Below are 14,658 nucleotides of genomic sequence, written 5' to 3'. Positions count from 1 at the left end.
CAGGACAAAGCAGTTGACTTGATTGGCACCACATCCACAAATATTCACTCCCTCCACCACTGGCGCACAGTAGCAGTAGTGTGTACCATCTACAAGATGCACTGCAGGAATTCACCAAGGCTCCTTAGACAACACCTTCCAAACCCATGACCACTACCACCTAGAAGGACAAGGGCAGCAGATAGATGGGAACACCACCACCTGGAAGTTCCCCTCCAAGTCACTCACCATACTGACTTGGAAATATATTGTCGTTCCTTCACTGCCGCTGGGTCAAAATCCTGAAACTCCTTTCCTAACAGCCCTGTGGGTGTACTTACACCACATGGACTGCAGCATTTCAGGAAGGCAGCTCACCACCACCTTCTCAAGGGCAATTAGGGATGGGCAATAAATGCTGGCCCAACCAAAGAAGCCCACATCCTGTGAATGAATAAAAAAGAAACTGATGAAGAGAGGATCAATTCCATATTCACATGCAGTATCAGACTGAGTTAATTCCTGAAATACAGCAACAGAGACTGACAGACAGAGGGTCAGTTCCACACTGACAAATTAAAAATATAAGAAAGAGATGCAGGAGGAGGCCATTCAGCCCATCGGGCCAGCTTCGCCATTCAATAAGACCATGGCTGATCTGATTGTGGCCTCAAACCCACTCTCCCACCTGCCCTATAACCCTTGACTCTCCTGTTGATGAAAAATCTGTCGAACTCAGCATGAATATATGCAATGACTCAGCCTCCACTGCTCTCTGAGGTGGAGAATTACAAAGATGAAGGACCCTCTGAGAGAAGAAATTCCTTCTCATCTCCATCATAAATGTTTATTTTTAAACTGTGTCCACTTGTTCTAGTTTCCCCACAAATGGAAACATTCCTCTCAACATCTTCCCTGTCAAACCCCCGTCAGAATCTTATATGTTTCAACAGGATCTCTCATTCTGTGAATCTCCAATGGGGATCGGGCTTTCCTGCTGAAACATTCCCCATAAGACAGCTCCTTCATCCCAGGAATCAGTCTGGTCAAACTTCCCTGAACTATCCCCAATGCAATTAGATCCCTCTTTAAATAAGGAGACTCCAACATAACACTGGACTCTCGGTGTAGTCTCACCAATGCTGTGTAGCTGGAGCAAGACTTTCCTACTTTTATTCCCCCCCCCCCCCCCCCCCCCCCCCCCCCGGAATAAAGGCCAACATTCCATTTCCCTTCCTAATTACTCGCTGCAGCTGCACATTAACTTCTTGTGATTCATGTACAAGGAGATCTTGATCCCTCTGTACTGCAACATTCTGCAGTACAGTATTGAAGGAGGCCATTCGGCCTATCGAGTCAGCACTGGCTCTCTGAAAGAGCATTCTGCCTCGTCCCATTCTCCTCCCTTTTCCCCGTAACCTTGCACGTTCTTTTCTTTCAGGTAGCAATTCAATTTCCTTTTGAATATCTCGAGCAAACCTGCCTCCACCACCCTTTCAGGAAGTTTGTTCCAGACTCCAACCACCCTCTGGGTGAAAAAACTTTTCCTCACATCACATCTACTCTTTTGGCCAATTATTTTGAATCTGTGCCCTCTAGTTCTTGATGTTCTCTTGAGTGGGAACAAGTTCTTATTTGTTATCCTCTCCATACCCCGCAGGATCTTGAACACCTCTATCAAATCTCCTCTCAGCCTCTTTTTTCCAGGGAAAAGACCCCAATCTCTCCAACCTGTCCTCATAGCTACAGGTTTTTATCCCTGGAATCATTGTTGTGAATCTCCGCTGTACTCTCTCCAATGCCTTCACATCCTTCATCAAGTGTGGCACCCAGAACTGGACACAGTACTCCAGATGAAGCCAAAAGTGTGTCTTATACAAGTTCAGCATGACCTCCTTACTCTTACACTCAGCGCCCCTATTAATAAAGCTTAAGATACTATCTGCTTTATTACCTGCTCTCTCAACATGCCCCACCATCTTCAATGGCCTATGTACATATACACTGAGGTCCCTCTGTTCCTGCACCTCCTTTAGAGGCTGTCCCTTTATTTTGTACTGTCACACCATATATTTCCTGTCAAAATGAATCACCTCACACTTCCCTGCATTGAACTTCATCTGCCACTTGCCTGCCCAATCCACCAACATGTCTATGTCCTTTTGAAGCTCAAGACTATCCCGATCACAATTGACACCATTTCCAATCTTTGTATCACCTGCAAATTTTGAGAACATACCCTGCACACCACAGTCTAGGTCATTCATACATATCATTTGAATAATGTTTTGTTTTTCTATTCTTCCCATCAAATTTTCCCACATTGTATTCCATCTGCCAAATGTTTGCCCACTGATTTAACCTTTCTATATCCTCTTGCAGACCCTTTGTGTCCTCCTCACAACCTGCTTTCCCACCTATCTATATATTGTCTGAAAATTCAGTGATGCTCCCTCCACTCATCTGAGTGATTAATATAGATTGTAAATAGCTGAGAACCCAGCACTGATCCCTGTGACTCTCTACTAGCTGCAGTTTGATAACTTGAAAGTGACCCACGTCCATAGAGTAACAGAGACTGACGGACGGAGAGTTAATTACACTCATTATTATAGATTGACAGAGAGTGAATTCTACACTCATACAGCAACAGATTTACAGAGTGTTAATTCCACACTAAAATACTAAAGTATAGAGAATGAATTCACCCTCAGACAAAGTAACAGAGACGGGCGTATATAGAGTTAATTCCGCACCCTCGTCCAATAACAGTGACCTGGTTCACACTTGAAGAGTTCATCTGACATGCATCATGCTTCATTGTTACATTATATTTTCCATTTTCCTCATCATTCATGGAGCCCTGGCTTTGGTTCTCCTCCCTTTCAGTATTCTGTATTCCTTTTATATTCCTTCTTCATCTACTCCTATCTTATATGGTCCTACTTTCTTCTCTAGCCATTCCTCTTTTCCACTTACGTATACTGGCACCTAGTCTCCTGCCAGTTTAGTTCAAACCCTCCCCAACCACATGAGAGACCCTTCCCATGAGGACATTGGTCCCAGTCTTGTAAAGATGCAACCTGTTCCGTTTGAATAGGTGCCTTCTGTCCCAGAACGGGTCCCAATGTCCCAAGAATCTGAATCCTTCCCCCCTGCATCGGCCTCGAGCCACATTTGATGCTCCCTATCTTCACATTTCTGTTCTCACCAGCATGTGGCACTGGCAGTAATTCAGAGATTACTCCCTTCGAGGTCCCACTTTTTAATTACCTCCCTCGCTGCTGCAATTCTGACGGAGGGACCTCAATACCTGTCCTCCCTGTGTCATTGATACTGACGTGTACCACAACCTCTGGCTCACTCCCTTCCGCCTGCAGAATATTCTGCACCTTCTCAGTGATGTCCTTTACCCTGGCACCAAGGAGAAAACACACCATGTGGGACTCTCGATGACGGTGACAGAAATGCCTGTCTGTCCCCCTGACTATGAAATCTCCAATAATGACTGCATTTCTACTCGTTGCTGTTCCCTCCTGTGCAGTTTCTTGCCCATCGATGCCATGGTCTGGATTGCACTCCTTCAGGGTGTCCCCATTCCCAGCAGTCTCCAGTGCTGAATACCGGTTTGACAGTGGCACATACCTGAAGACTCCTGCATTTCCTGCCTCTTCCTACTCTTCCGGATTGCCACTCATCTACTATCTTGAACTCTCTCTTTCCTTTTCGTGTGTTCCCTTCCTGTAACATACGATCCAGGAAGCTGTCATCCTCCCTGATTCTCCACAGTGACTCCAGCTGCCCCTCAAGGTCGGAAATCCTGAGCTCAAGCTCAAGCAGCTGGAGACGCTTCCTGCACATGTGGCCCCCAAGACACATGAAGTGTCCTGAGGTTCCCACATGGGACAGGAACTGCAAACAACAGGTCACAGCTGCCCATCCGTGATCGAAAACAAACCTCTATTCCCTCTTTTAGAATCCAGTTTGTACCTTGTTTAAATTATTAATTTTATTTAATGCCTCTTGACCTGCTCTGCACTAATACTCTTATTGCACTTATACTTACTGTTGTACTTACCCTGATTGAAATGTTTAATTTTCCAGCTCCTAGTTTAAATCAAAGCTCGACTTTAGAGAAATCTGCACAAACCTACCAGCTCCCTTCTTTCCCCTGATATCATGCTTTGACTATTTATAATAAACATGGCCGGTTTGCTCCAACCCCTCCCTCACAGCTCCTTAACCCCCCTGCACCGTCGTCGCTGTCACTCTTCTCTCCCTCTCTCTCTCACTGCTGTTCTGCCGCTGCTTTTTAACGATCGTCCAGTCTCACTCAGGCTCGTCCACAGTCCCAAGTTTCTGACTGTTTAGGAAATTCTCTGGTCTTTCTTTGCTCCAAGATGGGTGACCTCACACTTCCCCATGTTGACCACCATCAGCCACAGTTTTTGTTCACTCACTGAATCTGTCAATGACCCTTTGAAACTTGCTGCTCCCACCTACACTACTAACCATGTCACCTAACCTAGTGCCATCAGCAAACTTGGATATAGGCTGGAAGTTATTAAAATTTAAAATAAAACTTCAGGGAATGGGAATAGAACAGCCGGCTGACCTGACAGAGCATCAGATCTGTCTCAACACCCCCCCTCCCCCACTCTGAAAAACAACCGCTCGCCACCACTTTATCCTTTCTGTCCCTTATTCCATTTTGTGTCCATGCTGCCACTGTCCTTTAATCCCATTTGCTTGAATTTTACTGACAAATCTATTATGTGGGACTTTTTCAAACGCCTTTGGAAGAGCGGAAACGTATCATTAACCTTACTACCCTACTCTGAAACTTTGCCAAGAAATGTATTAAATATTTTTGGAGAGGATTTAAACTAGATTGGCAGGGGGATGGGAACCTGAGGGCGGATTCAGATCGGACAAATTCAGAGCAGGGAGCGGGAGACAGAAAATTAGCGGGTGACTCTGAAAGACAGAAGAAGCAAAGGTTAAAATGTTTAAACACAGGAATTTGGCAAAGTTGAAAGGTATTTATTTCAATGCAAGGAGTAAAGCAAAGAATGCCGATGAGCTGAGGGCACAGATGGACACGTGGTAGCATGATGATATTGCTATGACGGAAACTTGGGTTAAAGAGGTGCAAAAATGGCAGCTCAACATCCCTGGATAAAGGGTTTTCAGGCAGGATATAGAGGGGGCTGAAAAATTGGGGGCGCAGCATTATTTGTCGAAGAATCAATTACAGCTGTGAGGAGGGATGATATATCAAATGGTTCATCAAATGCGGCTAGATAGTTTGAGCTCAGAAATAAAAAGGCAGCAGCCACACTACTCAGAGTGTACGAGAGAACCCCAAACAGTGAGAGGGAGGTAGAAGAGTAAATGTGGATGGCAATTTCTGAGTACAAAAACGTTGGGGGAAAATAGTTTGGTACTTCAATTACCCTAATATCAACTGGGGTACGAACAGTGTAATAGGCACAGAATTCTTGAACTGCATTCAGGGGAACTTTTTTGGCCAGCACGTAAGCCCAATGAGAGGGAGTGAAATTCTAGATTTAGTCTCAGGAAATGAAGCTGGCCAAGTGGATGAAGGTGCAGTGGGTGGTCATTTTGGAGATAGTGACCATAATACAGTTGGATTTAATATAATTATGGAAAGGATAATGATAGAACAGGAGTGAAAGTTCTAAATTGTGGAAGACAAATTTTATGAAGCTAAGAGTTGACCTGGCCAAAGTGGACTGGTTGCAGCTACTTGAAGGGAATCAGTGTGACAGACCAGTGGGAGGCATTCAAAAGCGGGATTCTACGGGAGCGATGTATACATGTCCCCACAAAGAAAAAGGGCAATACTGCCAAATCTAGAGCCCCCTGGTTATCTAGGAGTATACAAGGTCAGATAAAGCAGAAGACATACCCTTGTGTTTCAAAGCCAAGTACAACTAAGTCAGCCCCAGTGAACATGTTTAAGAAATCGCCCAATCCACAGCTACATGACTGGGGCAATTATGAGGTCATCCCCTGGCATTTCACGTGAGAGCTGGAGCTGCAGGGGAGACGGTGACATAGTGGTATTGTCACTGGACTGGTAATCCAGAGACCCAGGGTAATGTTCTCGGGAGTGGGGTTCGAATCCCACCATAGCAAATGGTTAAACTTAAATTCAATAAATATCTGGAATTAAAGCCACTGAACCAATGAAACTATTGCCGATTGTCATAAAAATGAATGTCCTTTAGGGAAGGAAATCTGCTGTCCTCACCTGGTCTGGCCTACATGTGATTTCAGACCCACAGAAACATAGTTTACTCTTTTTAAAAAACAGTGCCCTCTGAACAAGGGGTTGGGCAATAAATGCTGCCCTAGCCAGCGATGCCCACATTCCAGGAATGAATAAAACAAACCCACAAGGCGTCACCACCAGATTTGTGACTGGGTTCAAACCCCAACATCCTGTCACAATGACTTTTCAAGTAAAGCTGTCGGCTGCTTGAAAACACATCAGTTAAACTTTCTACTTAACCACGAGGAGAACTCGGGAGACGTGTATTCAGAAAATAATTCAAAAACCTTGGAGATTGAAATCCTGTGAGGAAAAGTCCAGTTGTTATTAAAAACTCCGCTCAGAGAGCTTCATTGGACAGTAGAGAAATCAGGTGAAGAATCCAGGTAAATCGACAACAGTGAACAATTCAACATCTAAACTGGATCAACTCCTGTGAAGGCCAATGAGTAAAAGCTGAGAGCTCTGTGCATCATCAGTTCATCAAGTAGAGATACAGCATTCTGTTTGGAATTTATTGATTAGGATTTACTGAACTGAATGGAGTAGACCATCATTGCAGAACAAGAAATCATTTCTAGATTTGTTTTTTAAACTTCCAGTTTGTTCAGACATTGACATCAAATAAATTAAAATAACAGGGCAAATTAATTGTTAATTTAAAAACAAACCTGAATTATGAATAAAGAAATTGGAACAATTAAATTACAAACAAGAACTCGAGTGGCCTGCGAGCTCAAATAGAGAAAGTGAATTGCAGAGTGAGGAGTTTAAAATGTGGATTTGTTGAGTGTGGGGATTAGGTGCAGACGGGGAAGGAGCTACTGTGTAATTTAAACTAAGTAACAACAGCAGAAGTACAAAAGGGAAGGAGTGGAACACTCTAAATGACGAGAAGTTTAGTTAAACAGACAACTCATTTCAGTGAAGTGTTGGGACAGCTGTGAGCTGTTGCCTACATATCCTGTGCTCAGTGGGAACTCCAAATCAGACTGATGATAAATGTCAGATCCATAATACATTGGAAAACCAAGCAGAATACAGAAAGTACAGAGGAGAGCTGGAAAAGGAAATTAGATTAGCAGAGGGAGTCTATGAGAAAAGATCAGCAGTTAACGCAAGCAAAAACCCTGCAGACCTTTACCAACAAATGGAGAGTCACTGAAAGGGTGGCTGATTTGGAGATCCTATGGAGGCAGAGGGCATAACTGAGGTACTAAATGAGAACATTACATCTCCTATCACAAAACAAGCGAATGCTGCTAATGTGATGGAAGAGCTGGTGGAGAATTTGGATAGGATGAAAATAGATAAAGATGAAGCAATTACAAGGTTGGCAACCCTTACAGTAGAAAATTCACTCAATTCAGATGGGATACATCCTGGATTACTAAGGGAAGGAAGGGTGGAAATAGCAGGGACTTGATCCACAATCTTTCAATTCTCCTTCGACATGGGAGTGAAGCCAGTGAACTGCAGGTTGCTAATGTTACATCTGTGTTTATAATGTATAGGGATAAACCCAGTAACTACAGACCAGTTAATCTAATGGTCGTGGTGGGGAAATGTTCAGAGGCAATAATCTGGGACAGGATTCATTGTCACTTGGTAGAACATGGGTTGATAAATTACAACCAGCACGGATTGGTTAACAGAACATCAGAACTGAAATAGAACCACAGGAGAGGTACAGCATAGAAAGAGGCCATTCAGCCCAATGTGTCTGTGCTGACCAAAAAAGAAAAAACAATTAAAAACCTGCTCATTAAAATCCCACCTTCCAGCACCCGGTCCATATCCTTGCAGGTTCCAGTGCTTTAGGTGCAGATCCAGTTGCCTTTAAAATGAGTTGAGGGTTTCTGCCTCCACCACCAAACGCGGCATCAAATTCCAAGCACCCACCACCCTGTGGGTGAAGATGTTTTGCCTCACGTCCACTTCTGCCAATCACCTTAAACCTGTGCCCTCTGGTAATTAACCACTGTGCTCAGGGAAAAAGGACATCCCTGCCTACTCTATCTTGGCCCCTCATAGTCTTGTACACTTCAATCAGGTCACCATCAGCCTCCTCAGTTCTAAGAAAAACAACCCCATAGATGCAATTTTCAAGTCCTGGCAATATTCTTGTAAATCTCCTCTGCACTCTTTCCAGGGTAATAATGTCCTCCCTGTAATGTGGTGATGAGACCTGTACACAAAATTCCAGCTGTGGCTGAACCAGTGTTTTATACAGTTCCATCATGATGTCCCTGCTTTTGTGTTCTAAACCTTGTCCAATAAAGGAAAGCATTCCATATGCTTTCTTTACCACCTTATCCACCTGTCCTGCCACCTTCAGTGACCTGTGGATATGCACAAGGTATCTAACTTCCTCTACCCCTCCCAATAACCTATTTATTGTGTAGTTCCCTAGCTTTGTTTGCCTTCCCCAAATGCATTACTTCACACTTCTCTGGATTGAATTCCATCTGCCATTTTTGCGTCCACTCAACCAAACCATTGATATAATTCTGGAGACAAAAGCTATCCTTTTCACTATCAACTACAGGGCCAATTTTTGTGTCAAACTCCCCAAAGCCATCTACAAGGCACAAGTCAGGAGTGTGAAGGAATATTCTGCACTTGCCTGGATGAGTACAGCTCCAACAACTCCCAAGAAACTTGGCACCATCCAGTATAAAGCAGCCCGCTTGATTGGCACTCATTCCACAAACATTCATTCCCTCCACCACTGATGAACAGTGGCAGCAGTACGTACCATCTACAAGGTGCACTACAGAAATTCACCAAGGCTCCGTAGGCAGAACCTTTCAACCCACAACCACTAACACCTAGAAGGACAAGGGCAGTAGGTGCATGGGACGCCATCAACTGGAAGTTCCCCTCCAGGCCTCTCACCATCCTGACTTGGAAATATATCACTGTTCCTTCAATGTCGCCAGGTCAAAATCCTGCAACTCACTCCCGAACAGCACTTTGGGTGTACCTATACCAGAGGGACTGCAGTGGTTCAAGAAGGCAGATCACCACCACCTTCTCAAGGGCAATTAAGGATAGACAATAAATGCTGGCTTAGCTAGCGACACCCACATCCCAAGAATGAATAAAGAAAGGATAATATTCTAAGGTTGCATATCGCCATTGTCACATTGCAACACCGCCTTGTGCTATTCCCCAAATGTTCTGGAATGGCAGCCCAAATCCCCAGACCATTATCCTCCCTTCAGCCAACATTCTGTCCCTTGATTAAGTCCATCCTGAGAAGAGGTACTCGGCATTCCGAGTTCCTCTGCAGACATCCGGTTGCTGCTAATGGACCAAAAGGCATAAAACCTGAAAGAAACCCTCTGGCGCAGCCCTCTAGGCATATCTCCATTAGACCATGCAGACAGTACCTGCTTCATAGATAACAATGGCGGGAAGTATAAGCAATTTCAGTGTAGGCATTCTATGGAAATAGAGGATTCAAGATAAAACAGAATTAAAAATACTGAACAGACCCTCAGGGAGGAGGACTCAAGTCAAAGTGGAAAAATCCCATGGATTTTTAGACGAAAGCTTTAACCACTGGACAATGGAAGCTGAAATCACCCCCCTTTTATACAGAGCAAAAATGTTCCTACACTGTTTCACTTTTGTTCAAGTTGTTTATAGTCAAATGAAGAAAATAAACTGTTGGAGGGAATTTCCTTCATTGATGGAAACACCAACAACCGCCAGTTGTCAATCACTCAGCCCCATCAGACCCACACACACTGACGGGAGCTTCCTGCATCCAGCACTGACCCTGTCGCACTCACCAGCTGCTCACCCAGACCCCACTCTCACAAACACTGAACATGGCGACCCAACCCAGACTCGTCCCCTCCACACTGACAGATACAACACGGTCACACTCTGCTTCAGTGAGATGAATGTCGCCAGCGGTTTCTTTTGAAGAAATTGTGGCTGATTGAGGCACTTTGAAATTCCTGATTATTTGTAATGAATCAGTCACAAACCCCTTGGGATTTTCGTGGAGTGATACCTAATATCCCTCTTTGTGAAAGGCTATTGAAGATAAATGATAATCTCTTTCGGTGAAGCAGGTTGTGAGGAGAATTCCTTGAAATGTTTACGTGCTTTCACGTTAACAACATGTAAACAATTGACACTTTTATTCACAAATAAAGTTAAACCAAATGTCCGCCCCGATGTTAGCCCAGAATATTCAGCATTTTAAACGGAGTGGGAAACAGTTTAAACACACATCTTCAGTGAGTTCTCGGAAAACAGGATTTAGCAACTGATTGTTGCAGCGTTCATGCAGTCACCTGTTTTTATCTCTTCCTCTTATGAAGTTTGAATCCTCTCGCTGACCCAGTGATTTTTTTTCTTGTTCTGTTCTCTTGTTCTTCCAAAATCTCGATGTCAGTGTCCTGAGCCTCTACTATTAAATAGAAAAGCGCCCATCTCTTCCAATAGAAACGATCGAGGGAGTTTCTCAGTGTGAGTGGCCAATTTCCACAAATCTCTTCTTTAGTCAAAGAAACAAAACTCTCTTTGCATTGAAAGAGTAGAAGATAATCTATTGCACAAAGATGGACAATTTGAACCAGCAATTCGGAAGTCCTCACCCGAACCAAGCCATATTTTGCACAGGTCAGCTCAAAAGCTTGGGAATTAAATAAGGCTCCGCTGGGATTTGAACCCAGGATCTCCTGTTTACTAGACAGGCGCTTTAACCAACTAAGCCACAGAGCCAAGATTCAGTCATAAATACTTTAATCACGGATCCAAACTTCAGGAGTTCCTGGAAAACAGGATTTAGTCATTGTTTTTTCCAGTATTTATATAGTCACCTGCTTTAATCTCTCTTCCTCTTATTCCCCGGGATGATGTTTGAATTCTGTCACTGACCCAGTGATTTTTTCACTTGGTCTTCCAAAATCTCGATGTCAGTGTTCAGTTGTGAAATAGAATTGTACCCATCTCTTCCGGTATCAAGACTCTCTCAATGTGAGTGGCCTCTTCCCCCAAATGTCTTCCTCAGTCGCACAAACAAAACTCTGTTCTTGTGTTAAAATCTTTGCAGCTGTTCAACGATACAGGGAGAGACTATTTTAAACTACAATTCTAGAACAAAGACAGATTTCGCCCTGTTATGACGGAAGTGCGTAATCGCACAGATCAGTTTCAACGAAATAAGGCGCTGCTGGGATGATGAACCCAGGAGCTCCTCTCCACAAGGCAAGTGCTTTATCAGCTAAACCAGTGAGACTAATGATGCTCAGTTGAGCACATGGAAATACTGGAAATAATTCGCAGATCTGGCAGTATCTGTGAAACGAGGAATAGTTTACATTTCAGACTGCGACCCTTCACCAGAACGACCTGAAACGTGAATCTGTTTCTCTCTCCACAGATGCTGTCAGATCTGCTGAATATTTCCAGCGTTTTCTGTCTTTGTTTCAGATTTCCAGCATCCGCAGTATTTTGCTTTTGGACCAAAGGACAATGTGTTGCCTTTCCTGCACTGAGGGTTATTGCAGGTCTCTCTGGCTGTGATTATCATTGATTATCCATCTCTGGGCTCTTTATGATTCCGTGAGTTTGCCATAATTTGGGAGTGAGCGCCAGACAAAAAGACATAGTTAGCTGATTTCTCTGTAAACTTTTCGAATCTCTGCCTTTTCCGGACCTATAACAAATTCATAAATGAGGGAATCACACACATCACTCCCTGAAACTCCCCCGCCAAACATTGAGCGGTTTATCGTGGGGTGGTTCCATTTACTGTATTCAGACACACACCTGGTATCAAAGTAGCCGTGTTCGGGATGTGACTCACACACACAGTTTTATGCTTGGATGTCGGATATGCTGCGATATGAGGTGATGCTCTTTCCATAGAAACATAGAAAATAAGAGCAGGTGTAGGCCATTCGGCCCTTCTAAAAAGCAGGTCTACAGACCAATGAAGGCTGAGCTTTCATAAAAAACGCCATGAACTGAAGAACAGATGTTGGGTGGAAAGAGCTCAGGAAATACAACAACTCACCAGCAGTCAGGCATGTGAGGATTCTTCAGTGCAGTCAAGACCATTTACAGCTCAAGAACAAAAGGACCTACCCCACTGAGAACTCAGAATGTAGTGGTGCTTATTAAGCCCAGTGGAAGTAGCACTCGCTGGAAGGAACATGTCCAGGCTCCCCACAACTGAGACTCAGTCCTCGACATGAGTGCCCACGACCACATTCCACAGCATGCTACCCACCACCAGCTCAGCACAATCCCAGCCCGACATGAGGTTGGAAAGGCCATCCGACAGCTAAGAACCATCAAGGCCAGTGGCGCAGATGGAACCCCACCAAAACAGTGAAATACGGTGGAGAAATACTCTTAAAACAAATACATGACCACATCTCCCTCATCTGGAGGGAGGAGAGCATGTCAGGGGATCTCTGAGATGCCGCAATTGTGACCACCTCCAAAAAAGGAGACCAGACTGACTGTGGTAACTATAGAGGGGTATCTCTGCCGTCTGCCACAGGGACGGTCGCTGCAAGAGTCCTCCTCAATTGCCCTCTCTCCATGCCTGAATAACTCCTACCAGAGTCACAATGCGGATCTTGTCCATCATGCGGCACTGTGGAAATGATCTTCACAGGAAGACAAGACCAAGGAAATGCAAAGAACAGCAGCAACCTCTATTCATGGCCTTTTTTGACCCCACAAAGGCCTTCAACTCTATCAACCGGGAGGGGCTGTGGAGCATCCTCCTCAAATTTGGCTGCCCACAGAAATTAGTCACCATCCTCCACCTGCTGCAGGATGACATGGAGGCCGTGATCCTTACCAAGGGATCTGCTGCAGACCCACACTAGGGAAAACTGGGGTCAAGCAAGTCTGTGTCATCGCACCAATGCTCTTTTCAACTTTCCTCGCTGCAACACCCCCAACCCATGTAAGATTTTGGGGGTTTGGGGGCCACAGATACCAGAATAGACAGTCAACTAGTCAGAAGTAATCTTAAGATAGTTTATTAAGAAGGAACTGTTTAGGTATGATATGTTAAGTAATTGGACAGAAAAAGCTCTATAATAGCCTGTGATAGCAGCATTCTGCCTTCTAGTCAAAGCGTTAGGGAACTCTTCCCTCAATATCTCCGTCTTCCTCCTCCTCCTCTGGTCCATCTTCCATCTGAAGAAGGCAGCAACCCGATCAGCACCTCACCAGCACCGTTTATGGGGGGCTAGTAGCTTACCACTTGTCCGTCGTCTATCTAACTATTTTGACCAATGGATACAGGACAGGTAATCAAAACGTTAGGATGGATAACACCCCACCCCATCCCCACCTCACCCCACCCCGTGCATCACCCTGCTCAAGGTCAGCTTTTTAGTTTACATCTTGCTGAGGGTCATATCCTGTCCCTTTCTAAGCGCTCACATAGATAAACGGATGTACCAGATGCCATTCTATCAGCCTAGGAGTGTCAACCTGGCAGCCTGAAGACTGTCTGGAGGTTAAATTGTCTAAAAATTCTCCTTCCAGTGAGAGAATCAAGGCTGTTTTGCGATTCCCATAAAATGCAGAAAATACCCGCTTATTAAAGACCCCAATGTCTTACACCCACCTCCATGAAGCTGCGCACCGGAGTGGGGCTACTCTACAGGGTGAGTGGGAAACTACTCAACCTGTGTCACCTCCATTTCGGAACCGAGATCACCCCAACCCCAGTCAACGAGCTGCAGTCCGCTGATGATGCTTGTGTATGCGCACACTCACAGGCCGATATCCAAACTATCACCAACATTTTCAAGGAGGCGTATGAAATAATAAGACTTGGGCTAAGGTCCCGAAAGTTAAAGGTCCTCTACCAGCCTGCTCCCGATGCAAACGCTGCCTCCCGACTGTCAAGATCCATGGCGAACCATTGGACAATGTGGATCATTTATCACTCCTTGGGCGCCTCCTCTCAGTGAGGGAAGATATCTATAATGAAACTAATCATCGCCTCCAGTTTGCCAGTGCAACCTTCGGCCGACTGTTTAAAGGAATGTTTGATGACAAGGACCTCAAACCCGGCCCCCAGCTCCTGGTCTACAGCGCTGCAGTGCTACCTGCCTCCTGTATGCATCAGAGACATGGACAACGTACAGCAGACACCTTAAATCCCTGGAGAAATATCACCAGCAGCGCCTCCACAAAATCCTGCTAATTCAATGGCAGGAGAGTTGCTCCAATATCAGTGTCTCCTCTCAGACCAACATCCCCAGTATCGAGGCACTGGTTATGGTTAATCAGCCACATTGGCCGGACCACATCATCCGCATTCCTGACACAAAACTCCCAAAACAAGCTCTCTACTCCGAGCTTCGTCATCGCAAGCGGTTACC

The 14,658-nt window shown here is 44.8% G+C and overlaps 1 long non-coding RNA gene and 1 other non-coding gene across 2 annotated transcripts in view; both read right to left on the bottom strand.

Moving 5' to 3' along the window:
- The window catches only part of LOC144670421 (uncharacterized), a 918,626-nt gene that overhangs the window by 135,454 nt on the left and 768,514 nt on the right, over positions 1–14,658 (bottom strand). The window lies entirely within an intron of this gene.
- Positions 10,947–11,020, bottom strand: trnat-agu (transfer RNA threonine (anticodon AGU)). The gene has a single exon. It is a non-coding gene; the product is annotated as a tRNA-Thr (tRNA).

Source organism: Cetorhinus maximus, chromosome 31 (genome assembly GCF_964194155.1).
Source record: "Cetorhinus maximus chromosome 31, sCetMax3.hap1.1, whole genome shotgun sequence".
In the NCBI taxonomy this organism is placed as follows: Eukaryota; Metazoa; Chordata; class Chondrichthyes; order Lamniformes; family Cetorhinidae; genus Cetorhinus; species Cetorhinus maximus.
The sequence above is the reverse complement of the archived record's forward strand: the minus strand, read 5'-3'. Positions and strand labels throughout refer to the sequence as shown.